Genomic DNA, 14,228 nt, shown 5'->3' with positions numbered 1-14,228 from the left:
AAATACAAAAATTAGCCTGGCTTGGTGATGGGCACCCTTAGTCCCAGCTACTTGGGAGGCTGAGCCAGGAGAATTGCTTGAACCCGGAAGGTGGAGGTTGCAGTGAGCCAAGATAGCACTACTGCACTCCAGCCTGGGCGACAGAGCGAGTCTCCGTCTTAAAAAAAGAAAAAAAAAAAAAAAAAGGTAAGCGTAAGCTAACCAGTTTAGGTCTCATGGAGAGCCAAAGTTAGATTAAGCAATGGTAATTACCTATCTATGTTAAATGCTAGCAGTAGCAAATTGTACTTAGGTTTTTGTAGTTGTTGTTTACTGCTCCTTTTGGACTAGGGCTATCCATAGGCAGTGTGCAAAAAATAGCCAAGGAATTTATTTTTATTTCTATCTTGCTCTAAGCTGCATTCTTCTTTTTACATCAGTTAGCAGTTAATGACTCTATGGTGGCAGCTACCTGAATTGCAGACGCAGTTCTTGGGAAATAAATAGCATCTGACAGACTGTTTTTTTTGTTTTTGTTTTTGTTTTTGTTTTTGTTTCGTTTGAGACGGAGTTTTGCTCTTGTTGCCCAGGCTGGAGTGCAATGCTGTGATCTCGGCTCACTGCAACATCTGCCCCCCCTGGTTCAAGCAATTCTCCTGCCTCAGCCTTCCTGAGTAGCTGGGATTACAGGCATACACCACCACGCCTGGCTAATTTAGTATTTTTAGTAAAGACCGGGTTTCTCTATGTTGATCAGGCCAGTCTCGAACTCCTGACCTCAGGTAATCCGCCCGCCTTGAACTCCCAAAGTGTTGGGATTACAGGCGTGAGCCACTGAACCCAGCTTGACGGATTGTTTTTAAAACTGCAACTCAGCCAGGCATGGTGGTTCATGCCTGTAATCCCAGCACTTTGGGAGGCTGAGGCAGGTGGATCACTTGAACCCAGGAGTTCGAGACCAGCCTGGGAAACATGGCAAAACCCCTTCTCTACTAAAAATAGAAATAAAAAAATTAGCTGGTTGTGGTGGCACACACCTGTAGTCTCAGTTGCTCAGGAGGCTGAGGCAGGAGAATTTCTTGAACCTGGGAGGCAGAGGCTGCAGTGAGCTGAGATCGTGTCATTGCACTCCAGTCTGGGCAACAGAGTGAGACTATGTCTCAAAAAAAAAAAGAAAAAGGAAAAAAAAAAAAAAAACCCTGAAAACTCATAAAATTGGCCACAAATACAATCTATGTATTCGGACTTTTGTCTGAATTACACAGTTTGAACCTGCTGTTAAATGGGTGAAATTATGTTTTATTTATCTATAAACATGAGAAATCTGCCATCGAAATTCTTTCTTTCTATTTTTCCTTTTTTTTTTGAAACAGAGTCTCACTCTCTGTCACCCAGGCTGGAGTGTGGGGTGCAGTGGCACAATCTTGGCTCACTGCAGCCTCTGCCTCCCAGGATCCAGCAATTCTCCTGCCTCAGCCTCCCATGTTGCTGGGATTACAGGTGCCCACCACCATGCCTGACTAATTTGTAATTTTAGTAGAGACAGGGTTTCACCATGTTGGCCAGGCACCATGCCTGGCCCAAAATGCTTTCTTAATCAATCTTTGTTTCTTTTGCAATCTCACATTACCAAAAATTTGCCGAGTGTAACTCCAAGAATTTCTTTTTGTATTTGTTAATTATACAAGGAATACATTCTCACTTTTAAAAATTCCAATAATCAGATAAATCAGAAGTTATCTTATTTAAAAAGCCCTCACCCGCTATTGCAGAAGCCCTTCTATTATTACCAGTTTCATGTGCGTCATTCAAGATCTTTTTCTAATATTTTGGCATAAAATACGTTTGCATATACAGCATATGAATATATAGTTTTGCTTTATGCTTTTTTTTCCCTCTTTGAGACAGGATCTCTCTCTGTCACCCAAGTGCAGTCAGGGCTTACTGCAGCCTCGACTTCCCCAGGCTCCAGTGATCCTCCCATCTCATCCTCCCAAGTAGCTGGGACTACAGGTACATACCACCACACCTGTCTAATTTTTGTAATTTTTGTAGATGAGGTTTTGACATGTTGCCCAGGCTGGTCTCAAACTACTGGACTCAAGCGATCTGCCCACCTCAGCTTCCCAAAGTGCTGAGATTACAGGCATAAACCAATGCCTTTGGCAGTATATTATCATACTGTACCTATTTTTCTATAATTTTTTTATCTGTCACAGGTGACAAAACACTATTTATTTATTTATTTATTTATTTATTTATTTATTTATTTGAGATGGAGTGTTGCTCTGTTGCCCAGGCTGGAGTGCAGTGGCATGATCTCAGCTCACTGCCTCTTGGTTCAAGCAATTCTCCTGCCTCAGCCTCTGGAGTAGCTGGGATTACAGGCGTGTGCCACCATGTCCAGCTAATTTTTGTATTTTTAGTAGAGACAGGGTTTCACCATGTTGGCCAAACTGGTCTTGAACTCTTGACATCATGATCCACTTGCCTGAGCCTCCCAAAGTGCTGGGATTACAGGCGTGAGCCACTGCACCTGGCCACAGTTAATTTTTTTAACTTATCAAATATCTTGGATATTGTTTATTAGTGTGTAGAGATTAACTTAATTTTTCTCTTACATGATTTTTTTTCATTTTTTTATTTTGAAAGAATTATAGATTCACAAGAAATTACTGCCTCCCCCTTAAAAAAAAAAAAAAAAGGAAAGAGAGGTCCAGTCAGTGCACCTTTCACCCAGCCTCCATGTAATGGTAAAAGTGTGTTTGTTTGTAGATAGTTCTTTTTTTATTATTATTATACTTTAAGTTCTAGGGTACATGTGAACAAACGTTCAGGTTTGTTACGTAGGTATACATGTGCCATGTTGGTTTGCTGTACCCATCAACTCGTCATTTTCATTAGGTATTTCTCCTAATGCTATCCCTCCCCCGGCCACTCCAACAACAGGCCCCAGTGTTTGATGTTCCCCTCCCTGTGTCCATGTGTTCTCCTTGTTCAACTCCCACTTATGAGCGAGAACATGCGGTGTTTGGTTTTCTGTCCTTGTGATATTTTGCTGAAAATGATGGTTTCCAGCTTCATCCATGTCCCTGCAAAGGACATGAACTCATCCTTTTTTATGGCTGCATAGTATTCCATGGTGTATATGGGCCACATTTTCTTTATCCAGTCTATTATTGATGGACATTTGGGTTGGTTCCAAGTCTTTGCTATTGTGAATAGTGCCACAATAAACATACGTGTGCATGTGTCTTTATGGTAGCATGATTTATAATCCTTTGGGTATATAATTGCTGGGTCAAATGGTATTCCTAGTTTTAGATCCTTGAGGAATCGCCACACTGTCTTCCACAATGGGTGAACTAATTTACACTCCCAACAACAGTGTAAAAGCGTTCCTATTTCTCCACATCCTCTCCAGCATCTGTTGTTTCCTGACTTTTTAATGATTACCATTCTAACTGGTGTGAGATGGCATCTCATTGTGCTTTTGATTTGCATTTCTCTGATGACCAGTGATGATGAGCATTTTTTCACATGTCTGTTGGTTGCATAAATGTCTTCTTTTGAAAAGTGTCTGTTCATATCCTTTGCCTCCTTTTTGATGGAGTTGTTTGTTTTTTTCTTGTAAATTTGTTTAAGTTCTTTGTAGATTCTGAATATTAGTCCTTTGTCAGATGGATAGATTGCAAAAAATTTTCTGCATTCTGTTGATTGCCTGTTCACTCTGATGATAGTTTCTTTTGCTATGCAGAAGCTCTTTAGTTTAATTAGATCCCATTTGTCTGTTTTGGCTTTTGTTGCCATTGCTTTTGTTGTTTTAATCATTAAGTCTTTGCCCATGCCTATGTCCTGAATGGTACTGCCTAGGTTTTCTTCTAGGATTTTTATGGTTTTAGGTCTTACATTTAAGTCTTTAATCCATCTTGAGTTAATTTTTGTGTAAGGTGTAAAGAAGGGATCCAGTTTCAGTTTTCTACATATGGCTAGCCAGCTTTCCCAGCACCATTTATTAAATAGGGAATCCTTTCTCCATTGCTTGTTTTTGTCGAGTTTGTCAAAGATCAGATGGTTGTAGATGTGTGGTGTTATTTCTGAGGCCTCTGTTCTGTTCCATTGATGTATATATCTGTTTAGGTACCAGTACCATGCTGTTTTGGTTACTGTAGACTTGTAGTATAGTTTGAAGTCATGTAGTGTGATGCCTCCAGCTTTGTTCTTTTTGCTTAGGATTATCTTGGCAATAGGGGCTCTTTTTTGGTTCCATATGGACTTTAAAGTAGTTTTTTCCAGTTCTGTGAAGAAAGTCAGTGGTAGCTTGCTGGGGATAGCATTGAATCTATAAATTACCTTGAGCAGTGTGGACATTTTCACAATATTCATTCTTCCTATCCATGAGCATGGAATGTTCTTCTATTTGTTTGTGTCCTCTTTTATTTCCTTGAGCAGTGGTTTGTAGCTCTCCTTGAAGAGGTCCTTCACATCACTTGTAAGTTGGATTCCTAGGTATTTTATTCTCTTTATAATAGTTGTGAATGGGAGTTCATTCATGATTTGGCTCTCTGTTTGTCTGTTCTTGGCGTATAGGGATGCTTGTGATTTTTGCACATTGATTTTGTATCCTGAGACTTTGCTGAAGTTACTTATCAGCTTAAGGAGCTATTGGACTGAGATGATGGGGTTTTCTAAATATACAGTCATGTCACCTGCAAACAGAGACAATTTGACTTTGTCTTTTCCTAATTGAATACCATTTATTTCTTTCTCTTACCTGATTGCCCTGGCCAGAACTTCCAATACTATGTTGAATAGGAGTGGTGAGAGAGGGCATCCTCGTCTTGTGCCAGTTTTCAAAAGGAATGCTTCCCATTTTTGCCCATTCAGGATGATATTGGCTGTGGGTTTGTCATACATAGCTCTTATTATTTTGAGATATGTTCCATCAATACCTAGTTTATTAAGAGTTTTTAGCATGAAAGGCTGTTGAATTTTGTCTAAGGCCTTTTCTGCATCTATTGAGATAATCGTGGGTTTTGGCGTTGGTTCTGTTTATGTGATGGATTACATTTATTGCTTTGTATATGTTGAATCAGCCTTGCATCCTGGGGATGAAACCAACTTGATCATGGTGGATAAGCTTTTTGATGTGCTGCTGGATTCAGTTTGCCAGTATTTTATTGAGGATTTTCACATTGATGTTCATCAGGGATTTTGGCCTAAAATTATTTTTTTGTTGTGTCTCTGCCAGGCTTTGGTATCAGAATGATGCTGGACTCATAAAATGAGTTAGGGAGGATTTCCTCTTTTTCTATTGTTTGGAAGAGTTTCAGAAGGAATGGTACCAGCTCCTGTTTGCACCTCTGGTAGAATTCGGCTGTGAATCCGTCTGGTCCTGGACTTCTTATGCTTGGTTAGCTATTAATTATTGCTTCAATTTTCAGAACCTGTTATTGGTCTATTCAGAGATTCAACTTCTTCCTGGTTTAGTCTTGGGACAAGGGTGTATGTGTCCAGGAATTTATCCATTTCTTCTAGATTTTCTAGTTTATTTGCATAGAGGTGTTTATAGTATTCTCTGATGGTTTTTTGTATTTCTAGGGGATCGGTGGTGATATCCCCTTTATCAGTTTTTATTGAGTCTATTCGATTCTTCTCTCTTTTCTTCTTTATTAGTTTTACTAGTGGTCTATTCATTTTGTCTATCTTTTCAGAAAAGCCACTCCTGGATTCATTTATTTTTTGAAGGGTTTTTTGTGTCTCTATCTCCTTCAGTTCTGCTCTGATCTTAGTTGTGTCTTGCCTTCTGCTAGCTTTTGAATTTGTTTGCTCTTGCTTCTCTAGTTCTGTTAATTGCGATGTTAGGGTGTTGATTTTATATCTTTCCTGCTTTCTTCTGTGGGTATTTAGTGCTATAAATTTCCCTCCACACACTGCTTTAAATGTGTCTGGGAGATTCTGGTACATTGTATCTTTGTTTTCATTGGTTTCAAAGAACATCTTAATTTCTGCCTTCATTTCGTTATTTACCCAGCAGTCATTCAGGAGCAGGTTGTTCAGTTTCCATGTAGTTGTGTGACTTTGAGTGAGTTTTGTAATCCTGAGTTCTAATTTGATTGCACTGTTGTCTGAGAGACAGTTTGTTGTGATTTCTGTTCTTTCACATTTGCTGAGGAGTGTTTTACTTCCAATTATGTGGTCAATTTTAGAGTAAGTGCAATGTGGTGCTGAAAAGAATGTATATTCTGTTGAGTTGGGGTGGAGAGCTCTGTAGATGTCTATTAGGTCCACTTGGTACAGAGTTGAGTTCAAGTCCTGGATATCCTTGTTAATTTTCTGTCTCGTTGATCTGTCTAATATTGACAGTGGGGTGTTAAAGTCTCCCATTATTATTGTGTGGGAGTCTAAGTCTCTTTGTAGGTCTCCAAGAACTTGCTTTATGAATCTGGGTGCTCCTATATATATTTAGGATAGTTAGCTTTTCTTGTTGAATTGATCCTTTTACCATTATGTAATGGCCTTCTTTGTCTCTTTTGATCCTTGTTGGATTAAAGTCTGTTTTATCAGAGACCATGATTGCAACCCTTGTTTTTTTTTGCTTTCCATTGGCTTGATAGATCTTCCTCCATCCCTTTATTTTGAGCCTATGTATGTCTTTGGACATGAGGTGGGTCTCCTGAATACTGCACACTCATGGGTCTTAACTCTTCATCTGTGTCTTTTAATTGGGGCATTTAGCCTATTTACATTTAAGGTTAACATTGTTACGTGTGAATTTGATCCTGTCATTATGATGCTAGCTGGTTATTTTGCCCGTTAATTGGTGTAGTTTCTTGCTAGCATCGATAGTGTTTGCAATTTGGCATGTTTTTGCAGTGGCTGGTACTGGTTGTTCCTTTCCATGTTTAGTGCTTCCTTCAGGGCTCTTGTAAGACAGACCTGGTGGTGATAAAATCCCCAGCATTTGCTTGTCTGTAATCTCCTTCACTTATGAAGCTTAGTTTGGCTGGATATGAAATTCTGAGTTGAAAATTCTTTTCTTTAAGAATGTTGAATATTGATCCCCCCGCCCCCACCCCCGCTTCTGGCTTGTAGGGTTTCTGCTGAGAGAGCCACTGTTAGTCTGATGGGCTTCCCTTTGTGGGTAATCCGACCTTTCTCTCTGGCTGTGCTTTAACATTGTTTCCTTCATTTCAACCTTGATGAATCCGACAATTATGTGTCTTGGGGTTGCTCTTCTTGAGGAGTATCTTTGTGGAGTTCTCTGTATTTCCTGAATTTGAATGTTGGCCTGCCTTGCTAGGTTGGGGAACTTCTCCTGGATAATACCCCGAAGAGCGTTTTCTAACTTGGTTCCATTCTTTCCATCACTTTCAGGTACACCAATCAAACGTAGATTTGGTCTTTTCACATAGTTCTATATTTCCTGGAGGCTTTGTTTGTTTCTTTTCACTCTTTTTTCTCTAATCTTGTCTTCTTGCTTTATTTCATTAATTTGATCTTCAATCACTGATATCCTTTCTTCCACTTGATCGAATGGGCTATTGAAGCTTGCGTATGCTTCACGCAGTTCTCATATTGCGGTTTTCATCTCCATCAGGTCATTTAAGCTCTTCTCTACACTGGTTATTCTAGTTAGCCATTCGTTTAACCTTTTCTCAAGGTTTTTAGCTTCCTTGCGATGGGTTAGAACATGCTCCTTTAGCTCAGAGAAGTTTGTTATTACCGACCTTCTGAAGCTTACTTCTGTCAACTCGTCAAGCTCATTCTCTGTTCAGTTTTGTTCCTTTGCTGGCAAGGAGTTGTGTTCCTTTGGAGGAGAAGAGGTGTTCTGGTTTTTGGAATTTTCAGCCTTTCTGCTCTGGTTTCTCCCCATCTTTGTGGGTTTTATCTTGTTTGTAGATAGTTCTATGCAGTCTTATTGCATATATAGCTTTATGTAAGTTTACTTTTTTTTTTTTTTTTTTTTTGAAGATAAGGTCTCACTTTGTGGTCCAGGCTGGCCTGCAGTGGTATGACCTCGACCTCTGCCTCCCAAGCTCTAGCCATCCTCCCATTTCAGCTTCCCGAGTAGCTGGGGCTGTAGGTGTGCACCACCATGTCCAGCTGATTTTTGTATTTTTTGTAGAGATAGGGCTTCACCATGTTGCCCAGGCTGGTCTTGAGCTCCTGAGCTCACGCAACCCTCCTGCCTTGGCTTCCCAAAGTGCTGGGATTACAAGCGTGAGCCTCTGCCCAGCCATCTTACTTCTTTGTTTTTTTGAGACAGAGTCTTGCTCTGTCACCCAGGCTGGAGTATAGCGGTGTGATCTCGGCTCACTGCAACCTCCATCTCCTGGGTTCAAGCAATTCTCCTGCCTCAGCCTCCCAAGTAGCTGGGACTACAGGTGTGCACCACCATGCCTGGCTAATTTTCTTTTCTTTTTTTTTTTTTTTGTAAAGTAGAGATAGGGTTTTGCCACATTGGCCAGGCTGATCTCAAACTCCTGACCTCAGACCATCCATCTGCCTCGACATCCCAAAGTGCTGGGATTACAGCTGTGAGCCACTGCGCCTGGCTGGCTTACTTCATTTACTTCTTTTTTTTTTTTTTTTTTTTGAGATGGAGTCTCGCTCTGTCACCCAGGCTGGAGTGCAGTGGCTGGATCTCAGCTCACTGCAAGCTCCGCCTCCTGGGTTCCCGCCATTCTCCTGCCTCAGCCTCCCGAGTAGCTGAGACTACAGGCGCCCGCCACCTCGCCCGGCTAGTTTTTTGTATTGTTAGTAGAGACGGGGTTTCACCGTGTTAGCCAGGATGGTCTCGATCTCCTGACCTCATGATCCGCCCGTCTCGGCCTCCCAAAGTGCTGGGATTACAGGCTTGAGCCACCGCACCCGGCCCATTTACTTCATTTTTAAGACATTTGTATTACTGTTCAAATATACTCCTGGTAGCATATCTTTTGGAAAAATTCCTGAAGAATGTATTTTTTAAGTGGCTTTTTAAAAGTGACCTTGGAAATTTCTCTTACAAAAAACTATTAGTTAAGGTAATTATTAAGATTAAAGACTTTCTGAGAAACGCATTGTTCAGTCATTTCATTGTTGTAGGAATGTCATAGAGTATACTTACACAAACACAAATGGTATAGCCCAGCAATATCCCCAACCTTTTTGGCATCAGGGATAGTTTTCGTGGAAGACCATTTTTCCAAGGATGGCAGTGGGTAGGGGGAAGGAAGAGGTGGGGGAGGTTTCTGGATGACACTGTTCTGCCTCAGATCATCAGGCATTAGTCAAGAGTGTCCAATCTTTTGGCTTCTTTGGGCCACATTGGAAGAAAAAGAAGAATTGTCTTGGGCCACACATAAAATACACTAACACTAATGATAGCCGATGAGCTAAAAAAAGAAAAAAAAAATTGCAAACAAATTTCACAATGTTTTAACAAAGTTTACAAATTTGTGTTAGGCCATATTCAAAACCCTCCTGGGCCATATGCAGCCCACAGACCACAGGTTGGACAAGCTTGAGTTAGATTCTCATAAGGAGTGTGCAACCTAGATTCCCTCGAATGTGCAGTTCACAATAGGGGTTCATGTTCCTGTGAGAATCTGATGCCTGTACTGATCCGACAGGAGGCAGAACTCAGGTGGTGATGCTAGCTTGCCCTTGCCTCACCTCCTGCTGTGCAGGCCAGGTTCCTAACAGTCCATGGACCTGTACCAGTCCGTGGCCTGCGGGCTGGGGACCCTGGTATAGCCTACTCCACACCTAGGCTATATAATATAGCTTGCTATGCCTAGGCTGCAAACCTGTACAATATGTTGCTATACTGCATACTGTAGGCAATTGTAACATTATGATAAGTATTTGTGTATCTAAACATCTCTAGACATAGAAAGGGTACGGTAAAAATATAATATAAAAGATTTTAAAAACGGTGCACTTGTATTGGGCACCTGCCATGAATAGAGCTTGGAGCTTGCAGGACTGGATGAGTCAGTGAGTGAGTGGTGGGTGAATGTGAAGGCCTAGGACATTGCTGTACTGTACTGTACTTTTATGCAATGGACAATGCAGTTGGTTTGCTTACACTAGCATCATCACAAACATGTCAGTAATGTGTTGTGCTATGAAGTTATACTGCCTCTGACGTCACTAAGAGATAGGAATTTTTCAGCTTCATTATAATCTCATGGGACCACTGTCATTACTCAGAACATCATATGTAACACAGGACTGCATATGTGTAGAGAGAGAAAGAGGAGGATGAGTGGATGGCTACATAAATATTAGCTGTCCTCACTAGATTAAAACTCCCTTAAGAACAAGAATCCTAGTCTTAGAAGTCTGTAAAACTCACAATGTCAATGTATGCCTACTGCATGCTTAGTGTGTGCCTAATAAATGCCTGCTAGTGGTTAAGCTGGTTGATTGTCTGGGAGCAGAGTTATCTCATCCTACCAGAGCTACCTCTGGGTGATGGTATCTTCAGAGGAGCAGCAGCGCTAGCTGAGTGAGCTAAGCTGTATGTCTCCACGCAGAAGTCGGCTCCTGGAAAACTTGAAACAAACAGACACATTTGCTTATACTGCTCCCAGTCTAATGAGCCTTAGCAAAATATTCTTGGGAACATTATAAAAGCACATAGACAGTACAGTGATAAGATGTGGGGTTTTTTGGGGGGGGTGGGGGTTGGGGGGTGGGTTGTTTGTTTGTTTGAAACTGAGTCTCACTCTGTTGCCCAGGCGGAAGTGCAGTGGTGCGATCTCGGCTCACTGCAAACTCCACCTCCCAGGTTCAAGTGATTCTCCTGCCTCAGCCTCTCGAGTAGCTGGGATTACAGGCACCTGCCACCGCACCTGGCTAATTTTTGTAGTTTTAGTAGACACAGGGTTTCACCATCTTGGCCAGGCTGGTCTTGAGCTCCTGTTGTGTTTTTTTATTTGTTTTTTGTTTGTTTGTTTGAGACAAGGTCTTGGTCTGTCGCCCAGGCGGGAGTACAGTGGCGTGATCTCCGCTCACTGCAACCTCCACCACCGGGTTTAAGCAATTTCCATGCCTCAGCCTCCCGAGTAGCTGGGATTACAGATGTGCACCACCACACTCAGCTAATTTTTGTATTTTTAGTAAAGATAAGGTTTCACCATGTTGGCCAGGCCGGTGTGATCTGCCCGTCTCAAGTGATCGGCCCACCTCAGCCTCCCAAAGTGCTGGGATTACAGGTGCGAGCCACCACGCCTGGCCAGGGATAAGTTTTATCAAACAGCTTGGAGACAGGTAGCTAGGCAGTTACACTCTTAGTTCCAAATGCCATCCAAGATGGTGGCAGTTTCCTACATGATTTCTGGCAAATGTGTTGTGCATATTAAAGAAGCAAAGGATCAAAAAACACATGCTGCTTGTTAGCTATCCAGGGTTCCTCCTGGGATGCTAGGGCAGGCTTCAATTAAGGCTACGTTTGTCTTACTTTGTATTCTTTTTTGCAACATTATTATTGTATTACATACTTTGATTTCACTGAGGTCAGCCAGAAAAAGAAACCAGAATATTAGATGTAAAATTGATTGTAATTTTAAAGAACATTGCTTATTTTTTAACCAAGGAAACAAAAATCTGTAAATAGATAAGGATAATCTATCATAGAAAAGTTAAGTGTTTCTTTATTTTTTTCAGCCTGAATATGTTTGTTTTTTTGTTTGTTTATGAGATGGAGTTTCACTCTTGTTGCTCAGGCTGGAGTGCAATGGCGTGATCCAGGCTCACTGCAACCTCTGCCTCTCGAGTTCAAGCGATTCTCCTGCCTCAGCCTCCTGAGTAGCTGGGATTACAGGCATGTGCTACCACGCCTGGCTAATTTTTGTATTTTTAGTAGTGACAGGGTTTCACCATGTTGGTAAGGCTGCTCTCAAATTGCTGACCTCAGTTGATCCACCCGCCTCAGCCTCCCAAAGTGCTGGGATTACAGGAATGAGCCACCGAGCCTGGCCTTCAGCCTGAATATGTTTGTTAAGTCTTTCTTTACCAATTCTATCCTTCTTTCAATATGGACCTCAAACTCTACTACCTTCTTGAAAGATTCTCTGACTAAAATCCAAGACTTGTGTGACAGTCAAGAATGTGGAATTTGACTAGGTGTAGTAGTTCACCCCTCTAATCCCAGTACTTGGGGAGGCCATACAGGGAGGATCACTTGAGTCCAGGAGACCAGCCTGGGCAACAGTGAGACCTCATCACTACAAAAAGAAACAAAATTAGCAGAATGTGGTGGTGCATGCCTGTAGTCCCAGCAACTCAGAAGGCTGAGGTGGGAGGATCACTCGGCCCTGGGAGGTCACAGCTGTGGTGAGCCGAGATGGTACCACTGAACTCCTGGGCAACACAGCAAGACCCTGTCTCAAGAAAAAAACAAAAAAGAATATGAAATTTACCATCAAAAATACCTGTCTGAGTCAAGTCCTGACTCTAACCATTTACAGTTCTGTCACTTTGAGCAAGTTATTAAATCTCTCTGAGCCTGAATTTCCTTATCTGTTACAATGGATAACAACAGTTTCTGGCTTGCTTTGAGAATTAAATGTAAAGTACTTAACACAATACTGACATGTGGTAAGCATTCAATAAACATTAGTCATTTATTATTATTTTATTATTATTATTTTTTACGCAGAGTCTCGCTCTGTCGCCCAGGCTGGAGTACGATGGCACCATCTCGGTTCACTGCAACCTCTGTCTCCCAGGTTCAAGCAATTCTCCTGCCTCAGCCTCCAGAGTAGCTGGGATTACAGGCACACGCTAATTTTTATTTTTAGCAGAGATGGGATTTCACCATGTTGACCAGGCTAGTCTGGAACTCCTGACCTCAGGTGATCCACCTGGCCTTTGCCTCTCAAAGTGCTGGGATTACAGGAGTAAGCCACCATGCCCAGGCAGTCATTTATCATTAGTAGCACTTACCATCATATTTTTCAGCCTGTTTAAAGTATGTTATAACTGGAAACCCCCTATACCAAGGACTGCAAACAATGACCTGTAGGTCAAATTGTGTTTAGCCAACAGTATTTCTAAACACATGTATTAGATTCATGCGTTGAGGTCTGGAATTTGTCCTTTATTAGCTAACACATCCTATTGTCACTTGCTGCATCACACATTTGCAATACTTGCATGGTCTGTGAAGACACCTGAGTTTGTGAATACCAATCTAAACTTTTAATTTTGTATCCTTAGAGGAAGGAGGACGACCAAAGAAAAGATTGGTCAAACTTCAACAGCTGTCATCAAGAAAGAAAACAGAGGAAACAGTGGTAAAAATCTGCTTCACTAATCCATGCCCAGGACCTGAGAAAAAATATATATATATATTTTTTTTAGACAGAGTCTCGCTCAGTCACCCAGGCTGGAGTGCAATGGCGCCATCTCAGTTCACTATAATCTCTGCCTCCTGAGTTCAAGAGATTCTCCTGCCTCAGCCTTCCGAGTAGCTGGGATTACAGGCACCCGCCATCATGCCCTGCTAATTTTTGTTTTGTTTGTTTGTTTGTTTTGAGACGGAATTTTGCTCTTGTTGCCCAGGCTGGAGTGCAGTGGCGTCATCTCGGCTCACCGCAACCTCCACCTCCCGGGTTCAAGCGTTTCTCCTGCCTCAGCCTCCTGAGTAGCTGGGATTACAGGCATGTGCCACCATACCTAGCTAATTTTGTATTTTTAGTAGAGACAGGGTTTTCTCCATGTTGGTCAGACTGGTCTCGAACTCCTGACTTCAGGTGATTTGCCTGCCTTGGCCTCCCAAAATGCTGGGATTACAGGCGTGAGCCACCGTGTCCAGTCAATTTTTGTATTTTTGTAGAGATGGGGTTTCACCATGTTGGCCAGGCTGGTCTTGAACTCCTGACCTCATGTGATCCTCCCGCCTCAGCCTCCCAAAGTGCTGGGATTACAGGTGTGAGCCAACATGCCCGACTGAGAATTCCTGTCTGTTCTACTCATTGAATGCTTAACCATAGATTGACATATTATCTATTTACTCATGTTTATTTGTTTTATTTTCCTAAGAAACCTACAATCCTCTTGAGGATAGCAATTACATCACGTTATTAATATTTTTTTAATGCGTAAGATACCTAGCTCATTTTTTTCTCATAGTAATGAAGCAGGAAATTTTCCCTGACCCCTTTGTGGGCAGGAGCTGGAGTGCACGGGCGCTAGAACTAGCCAGCCACTTTGGTGCCAGTAGGGGCAGATTCCACTGCGTTCCACCCGACACA

Source organism: Rhinopithecus roxellana, chromosome 18 (genome assembly GCF_007565055.1).
Source record: "Rhinopithecus roxellana isolate Shanxi Qingling chromosome 18, ASM756505v1, whole genome shotgun sequence".
In the NCBI taxonomy this organism is placed as follows: domain Eukaryota; kingdom Metazoa; phylum Chordata; class Mammalia; order Primates; family Cercopithecidae; genus Rhinopithecus; species Rhinopithecus roxellana.
Note: the sequence above shows the minus strand (reverse complement) of the source record.